Genomic DNA, 9,010 nt, shown 5'->3' on the forward strand with positions numbered 1-9,010 from the left:
CCTTTCACAATCTTTGACGATCTTTCTTTTGCTTTCTTGTAGGGAAAACACATCAATATTTTGACTTGGAGTGTCCTGAAGGCGATCAGCTTCTTGACGAGCTTTCTCTTCTTGAATTTCATGGAGAGGAAGCACGCGAAGGCCTTGCTGAAGCCAGGTCAGGTCTGTCGCGTCTTTTTCCTTATTTCTTCCCGAAGAAAGAAGAACCCAAGGTTTTCACAACTCTCGCCAAGTGCTTCAACTCTCAAGAAGATCTTGGGCTCAAACTACGCCAAGAAGGCCTAAAGATTGGCGTCGAAGGCACCATTGCTCTGGTTGCTGACAGCCACCAGGACGTTGACTGGGCCAAAGTTGGCGATATAAAGGAACTGGAGACGAAGAAATGGCAATCTTTGATTAAGGCTGCCAAGCCTAAGTCAAAGCCGATCCTTGCCTTCCTTGGCTGCAAACCAACTCCTGCTCCCAGTTTGTCGAAGCCGGAGGTCAAGTAGACCACCCTATCTTTCTTTTGTTTTCTCTTTTCTTTTGATGCTGTCGCCAGAATATCTTTGGCGACACCTACCTCAGTAGTTCGATAGGATATCCTCCTTGTGTAATACCTTGTAAATATGTGGAGAATCAATGGAAATATATTTTGCTTGATGATTGATGTCGAAACTTTTATTTTCAGTTGATATTTGATAACTACACTTCAACTCCACGTCCCTCCAACGTTTTTCCTGCTTCCTCCCACTCGAAGAAAATGCATGTTGAACATGAATTTGGTGAAGATTCTTCGAGTAAGGGTTCAGCGCAAGATTTGGAGGAACTTCGTCAACAACTTCAGTATATGAAGAAGCAAACACTCATAATTATGGACCAGTCCCGAAAATCATCTAAGAGGGAGAAAGTTGCACTGCAGCAGGCTCAAGAGGCCATAGCTGCCAAAGAAGCCGCCGTTTCTGAAGCTGCAAAGGCTACCACCCGAGAGAATTTTATGCTCGAGTTGATGACTGAAGCAAGTTTGGATATGACAAGTATGTTTTGTAAAACTTCCTCTATTTTTTCCCTGTTTCCTCCTTTGAAATTCTTGTGCTGTCGTCAAATAGGTTTCTTTCTGGACACTGCTGCTGAGGACCAACGTGTAGACACAAGGAAAAATCTTCTTGTTAATCTTGCACTTGACCATGATTCTCTGTTCTGGGCTACTCCAGAACGTACCCAAGAAATTGTCAGATTTTAGGACCGCGCTTGTCAAGTTCATGAGTTCCTTGATTTCTGTACAAGAACCTTGTCTCTAGTTATAGTACCATGTTTCTTCGGAACGAAATACCAGACACTCTTCCCGCTCTGATGGAGAAATTCCGGGATGCCCCTCGTATCCATAACTTTGTGCGAGCTCAACTATCTGCTGGGGCAAGATTCGCCATGATTATGATACAGATCTGCTACCCGAAGTTAGACCTGACGAAGATTGTCGCCAAATGTCTGGCCAAGCAGTCGAAGCGAAAGAGGAACATCGACAAAATCAACGATATTATAACTCATGTAGCCGAAGAAATGATGGACGAACTTCTTCAGATGGACTCTGAGTTCTTTGTAAAAGGTAGCTATGCTGAACATACGACAACTGCTTCAAGTAACAAAGGTCTATCCATAGATAATATATTAGGTATCAACTGAGGTGTACTATATTGCGGGAAGTCATATATATTTTTTGTGCCGAATTCTTCTTGATGAAGAAGTTGTCTATATTGTAAAGTATAATCTATCTTGTAAAAGCCCCCGAGCCTTTGGCCGGAGCTCAAGCTTTTTTTTTACGTCTCGATGAATTTGCTATTTTGCGAGAGTATATATTTTTTGTTACCACGGGTTATGAGGTCCCGAGCTTTTTGTTGATCACTATTTTGTATTGATTTGCGAGGTGCTTTGCACCAAGGCAAAACTATCTTTTTGTACTTTGAAGAGCTATATTGTAATTGCTGGGCGTGAGTCCCCGAGTGTGCCAAAAAAGAGGATGTAAGTCATCAATATCTTTGCTATATTGCAGCACCGCGAGCCCGCCTCATTAAAAACCTTTCCATCCCCACTCGGTGCCCTGAAAAGGAAAAGAGTGCGTCTGAAAACTCGCGAGCGTTTTAGTACATTGTGTTTTTACAGAGGAGGAACTATATTTCGACTCTAGGCGTAGAACCGCCTGAGTTGCGCCACGTTCCAGGGGTTTTGCTCGGCAACCCCTGTCTTTTTGTCCTTTATCCTGTATGCTCCTCCTTCGATTACTTCTGTGACGATGTAAGGGCCAAGCCACGGCGACTCGAGTTTCTCGTGACTTTTTTGCGTGAGCCGAAGAACTAGATCACCGACCTGAAAAGATCTCGGGCGCAGACGTCTACTGTGGTAGTTTTTCAGGTCTTGCTGGTACTTAGTGACTCGTGATAACACTTCGTCTCGAGCTTCATCTAGTGCATCGACATCATCTTCCAGCGCTTTTCTTGAGGCTTCTTCGTCGTACTCTGTGACTCTTGGAGAATCATGCTCTATTTCTATTGGCAATACTGCTTCCGCTCCATGGACCAGAAAAAACGGTGTTTCCCGTGTCGCCGTATTTGGTGTTGTTCGAATACTCCATAATACACTGGGTAACTCTTCAGGCCAAGTATGTCGAGCTTTTTCCAATGGTGCTAGCAAACGCTTCTTGATACCATTGCAGATAATGCCATTGGCTTTCTCGACTTGAACAATGGTTTGCGGGTGCGCAACTGATGCAAACTGTAGTTTGATGCCTACCTCTGCACAATATGCCTTGAATTCCTTGGATGTGAAATTACTACCATTGTCCGTGACAATGCTATGAGGTACTCCAAACCTGAAGACGATACTTTTCACGAACTTAACGACAGACGCTCCGTCCGGCGAATTTATCGGCTTCGCTTCTATCCACTTTGTGAATTTATCGACAGCGACGAGCATATACTCGTATCCTCTTGGCGAAGCTTTGTGTAGTTTTCCTACCATATCAAGGCCCCACTGAGCAAAGGGCCAAGACAACGGTATTGGAATCCGTTCTGCTGCCGGAGAGTGAGGTTTTGCGGCAAATCTCTTGCACGCATCACAAGTACGGACTATTTCTTTCGCATCCTCGATTGCTGTCAGCCAATAAAATCCTGCTCTGAAAACTTTGGCTGCTATAGCTCGACTGCTTGCGTGATGACCACAGATTCCTTCGTGCACATATTTTAAGATCATCCTTCCTTCTTCGGGTGTGACGCACCTTTGTAACACCCCCGAAATAGTTCGTTTGTACAGCTCCCCTTTCACCACAGTAAAGGCTTTAGATCGTCTGATAACTCGCCTTGCTTCAACTGGATCATTGGGTATTTCTTTCCTTAGGATATATGATATGTATACCTGCATCCATGGAATTTGCACCATCATTACGAGGTCCTGTTCCTCTTCTTCGTCTTGTATTTCTTTTGTAGCCCCCGAGGGTTTGTCATCCTTCTCCTACTTCTTTGCTTTCTTCGGCTTTGTAGATATCTCTGCTATCTCTTCCCAGAATACGCCTGGTGGAATCGCGAGACACTGCGACCCGATGTTTGCGAGAACATCGGCTTCATCGTTGCTTAGCCTGCTGATGTGATTTACCTCGCATCCATCGAACAACTTCTCGAGCTCATTGTACACTTCCTTGTATGCTACCATACTATCATTGACTGCATCACATTGGTTCATGACTTGCTGAGCCACCAATTGAGAGTCGCCAAATATTTTTAGTCGAGTTGCACCACAAGCCTTCGCCATCTTCATCCCATGTATGAGAGCTTCGTATTCTGCCTCATTGTTAGACGCGTTTGGAAACGTCATCCGTAAGACATACTTTAATGTGTCGCCTTCAGGTGATATTAGTATCACGCCTGCTCCAGCTCCCTCTAATCTCTTGGACCGTCGAAGTTCATAGTCTAGGTTCTCGATAAATCTAGGGGTCCTGTATTTTGTAGCTCCATCCATTCTGCAATGAAATCTGGTAGAATTTGCGACTTTATTGCCTTTCTTTTTTCATACGTGATGTCCCGAGGGGAAAGTTCTATTCCCCAAAGGGAGACACGACCCGTAGCTTCTGGATTGTTTAGTATGTTGGATAAAGGCGCCTCATTGACCACTATTATCGGGTGTGCCGAAAAATAGTGCCGCAATTTTCTTGCGGTTGTGAATACTCCATATGCTAGCTTCTGGTATTGCGGGTATCGCTGTTTTGAAGGCGATAAAACTTCACTGATGAAGTATACCGGCCTCTGCACTCCATGGAGTTTTCCTTCCTCTTCTCTTTCGACGACAAGTGCCGTGCTGACCACCTGAGGTGTGGCTGCAATGTATAACATGAGGGGTTCCTTCTCTTTAGGCGCCACCAAGATTGGTGGTGTCGAAATTGTGCGCTTGAGATCCTCGAAAGCTCTGTCTGCCTCTTCGTTCCACTGGAACTTCTCTCCTGTTTGATCAAGGCTTAGAATGGTAACGCCTTTTCTCCCAGCCTGGCGACGAATCTGCTTAAAGCTGCGACTCGCCCAGTTAAGTGTTGTATTTCTTTCAACTTTGTTGGCTTCCTCATTGTTACGATAGCTTGAATTTTTTCTGGATTAGCTTCAATCCCTCTTGCTGAGACTAGGAACCCGAGAAGTTCTCCTGCAGGGACGCCGAAAGAACACTTCGTCGGGTTCAATTTGAGGCAGAACTTGTCAAGGTTGTCGAAAGTTTCCTTGAGATCCTCGATCAAAGTTGTCCCCTTTTTTGATGTTATGACGACATCGTCAATATACACTTGTACGTTTTTCCCAATCTGTGTTGCTAAGCACTTCTGCATCATCCGCTGATATGTTGCTCCCGCGTTTTTCAAGCCAAAAGGCATTGTTCTGTAGCAAAACACGCCATAAGGTATTATGAATGCTGTTTTTACTTCATCTTCTTCTTTTAATCTGATCTGGTTATAACCATAATATGCATCCAGGAAGGAAAGACATTCACATCCTGCCGTGGAGTCAATGATTTGATCGATCCTTGGGAGGGGAAAGTGATCCTTTGGACAGTGTTTATTGAGACACGTGATGTAGCATCCCAAATTTCAATAAAAGAGAGAAGAAGAATTCCAGAGATCCAAAGTTCAGAACCAACAAAAACTTTATTTGCATATAGTGCCATGCATAGGACTTGTGCATTTGAGTGATATGCCATGATGATTGTTATTGTGTATTGTGCTAAACCCTAAAACCTAATGTGATCAAGTGAAGATCACCAATCAAATAAATCAAAAAGAGAAAGAAATCAAATATGAATAAAACCCTAAAACCCTCACATATGGTTTATGCCATTTTTGCAAATCTTTACCCTAGACCATTTTGGTCTTCACCATTAGTTGTATTATGTTACTAAACACTTATTACAACTTTTGGAATCAAAGAAACACAAATCAAATCAAATTCAAACTCAAATTGGGATCACATATGATAATGGTCAAATCTGCCATTTATAATCTGGTCTCTACTTTGAGCCCTTGCAATTCAATTTTTTCAAACTAAACTTTCCCAATTCTTTGCATGTCATCCAAGAGCACATCAAGGTGAACAACTTTGGTAAAGACCACCATGCCAAATTCATCTTGGATCAAAAACTATGCTCATGCAAAGTTGAGACTTTTTAATATGAGCAACAATCTCACTTTGTCAAATTTTTGCAACTCTTTGATTTTTAAAATTCCACCACCACACATATTTGTCTCTGGTCAATTACAACTTAACCAAATGCACCACTCCCAATTTTTGCAACCAAATGAACTCAACCAAATTTGGGCAAAATTTGCAATTTGCAAGTATGGAATAAATGCAAACACTATTTCAAATAGCGAGCTAGCTAATCCTACTGCCCCCTCTCACTCTGACCTGTCCCCTGGTTCCCTCTCTCTCTCACCACTGCATAGGAACCCTAGGAGGAACCCTAGGGAGGCAAAGACATGGCCATGCCGGCCCATGTCGGCCATGTTCCCCTTCCTCTTCTCCCCTTCATCCCCACCTCTGGCCCTGGTGCCCAAACGCACCACCTCACCTCCCTACACCTTCCTAGCACCGCCATTGTCGAGGAGGAGCACTGCCCGCGCCAGACCAGCTCGCGCCCATGGCGGCCAGGCATGCTGCGGACGTCGCACACGCGCGCGCCACGGGCACCCACAGGCCACCCGTCGACTCGCCGCCTCGAGCACGCTCTGGCCCCCCTTTCTGCACCAACGGCCTCGCCGTGCCACCGCGAACGCGTAGGACACGCGCGCGACACCAACCCTGGCCCGCTGCCACCGGAGACGACAATCGAATCCCGCCGCAGACGCGCAGCACCCAGCGACCACCTGACCAAATTAGGCGCCGCCCGACCAAGCTGTCGCCGCCAAACACACCGTCTGGACACGCAGCACAGTTCCCCGCCATCCTCTAGCTCGCTAGCTCGCCGGAGCATCCGCGTCGATGTCGACTTCATTGCAGCCCCGCAGCACCTCCGCGATTCTATAAATAGAGAGCTCCCCTGACCAAACCAAGCACACCACCAGCTTCTCCTCCCATCTCTGCTTCTCCACGACCAAGCCACACCCTCGATTGACGCCGGAGCAGCCCCAATTTGGTGATCGGAGCCGCCAGTACCCGGAGATCGCCGCCGTCGATTGGAGCCGCCCCTGGAGTTGCCGCCGGTACCAGGAGCACCGCCGTCGACTACATCTTCCTCGCGCATACTGCCAGCCATCGCCGGACCACTGGTTAGCCCTTCGACCCCCTAGGTTCAGCGCCAGAGACGCGGGTTCTCGTCGGAGAAGACGATGAACCTCGCCCGTCCGATTTGAATCTAATCCAACGCAGCGCTTTAATCCATACCGTTTCGGGTTTTAAGAGCCACTGACATGCGGGTCCCACGCTGTCAGGTGGCCCACTCGCACTGGATGCATTGTTGGGCTGAGCAGGCCGTTAGTTTGAAAACCTGGCCCGTTAGAGTTTCCCGCCGGCCCTTTTATTTAAATCTCGTTTAAATATTTTCAAACCAATTTCAATACTGGACCTAATTTTGAATTTAAATAGAATCTGTTTGGCTTGGCCAAATTTAGCAAAATTGATGTTGTTGGAAAGCTACTGAAAAGATCTACAATTTGCCACTGGTCTCACTGTGAGATCTGTGGTGGAAATAAAGTGACAAAAAGATTAAGTCAGGGACTTTGGCAAACTAAAATAAATATTAAAAATCAACCAAAAGTGATATTTAGTTAATTCCAACTCCAATAGCTCACATTTAACTTACACTAATTGTTTCTGCAATAAAATGGTGTGGTCACTTTGAATGATAATGCCCTAGTTTAATTAATGGACTATATGGCTAGTTTACTTAAGTGATATTGTCCAAAACTATTAGGCAAATCATATGAAGTATTTTACTTCATTTAAATCTTGTCCCAAGTATTTCATATGAAGTTTGGACCCCTGGTCAAATACTCTCACATGAAATACTTGGAGATTTTAAATCATATTAAGCATTGATAAATAGCATGAGGTATTTCTACCTCATTTAAATCATTTTCTCAAATGATGATGATGCATGGTTGACTTAGGTCAACATGATTTCATGTTGGATTGTTTGAGAAATTAAATCTTAAGAAGATACAATGAGAGGAAATTATTCCTCAAGAACAAAATGGAAACTATCATTTACATATGTAATGAGAGGAAATTATTTTTTCCTAAGTAAAGAAAACCAATGCACCTAATTGTATTAAGTGTGTGCTTAGAATAGTTTGTGTGAAGTGATGATGTGCTTAGTATAGCCATTGAACCTTGTTGAGTGATTATACCTCGTATTCAAATTTAGACGCTAGCACCGGAGAATACCCAAAGGAAGAAGGTTGCTACCAAGAGGAGGAGGAGGAGAACTGTGACCACTACCAAGGCAAGCTAATATTCTTGCAAAGTGCAAAGCCCTTTTGGGGCAAGGCACCATTAGTCTTACCTTTCTTACCACAAGCCTATCCCAAGTTTTTACCTTACAAATTTTTACTTGTTTATTTAAAGAGTTACTTTTATAGTTGACTTTGGTCTAAGTTAAAGAAGGTTACTAGAGTAGCAAAGTTAGTCTCAAGCTAGCCAAGCAAGATAGCACCCCTCATGATTAGTGTTAGTGCTAAATACTAAAACTTGACTACTCTAGATGGGAACATGTGACTTGAAATGAAATTTGAAACCTTGGAATGATGAGTCATTCCATTGAATGATTTTTTTGAAGGTGAATATGACTTGGAGAAGATGGTGATTTTTGATTAAAACTGATATTGGTTTGGATGCGATACCTTTTCAATTATGAGTACCCCCACAATACCTGATTATGGTTAGGGCTTAACTGGAAGTTTATGCATCTTAGTATGGGTTCCCTCTGAACACACATCATAGGGGTTATGCCGAGGCTGCCTCCGTTGTTGAGAAATGATGTGAATTGAGGTGAATTGTACGGCCAAGCCCTATGCAGTTCCCAGGTTGACAGTTGGTCTTCACTGGGAGGCCAAGCTCATGGGGAGAGGTGCTCATACTAGGGTATGTAAGTGAAAGGTTATGGTTGATGATCTGCGTACTGTGTTACGATGATTCGGGGTTCTCCCGACGGATGAAATCAAATGTTGTGGCACAAGTGTGCAACCTCTGCAGCGGGTAAATCTATTCGAATAGCCGCGTCCACGGTTAAGGACGGTTGGAAAGGCCATACTGTTTCCAGTGTCAGATTCTTGAAAAATGTTGGTGAAGTGAATGGTGAATGGTGACTTGTTTTTGAATCACAACTGAGTTGTGGGAATGACACTAATGTTCCCACTTGAGTTTGTTAGCACATGAAAGTTCTTTGTCAAATACTTGTGAACTAAAACTGGCTTTATGCAAAATAAACTAGAGCTTAGCACCCCCTTTACTAGAATTGATAGTACTTACACTAGTATTAGTTTGCGAGTACTTTAAAGTACTCACGGCTG

This window comes from Lolium perenne, chromosome 6, assembly GCF_019359855.2.
Source record: "Lolium perenne isolate Kyuss_39 chromosome 6, Kyuss_2.0, whole genome shotgun sequence".
NCBI classification, from domain to species: domain Eukaryota; kingdom Viridiplantae; phylum Streptophyta; class Magnoliopsida; order Poales; family Poaceae; genus Lolium; species Lolium perenne.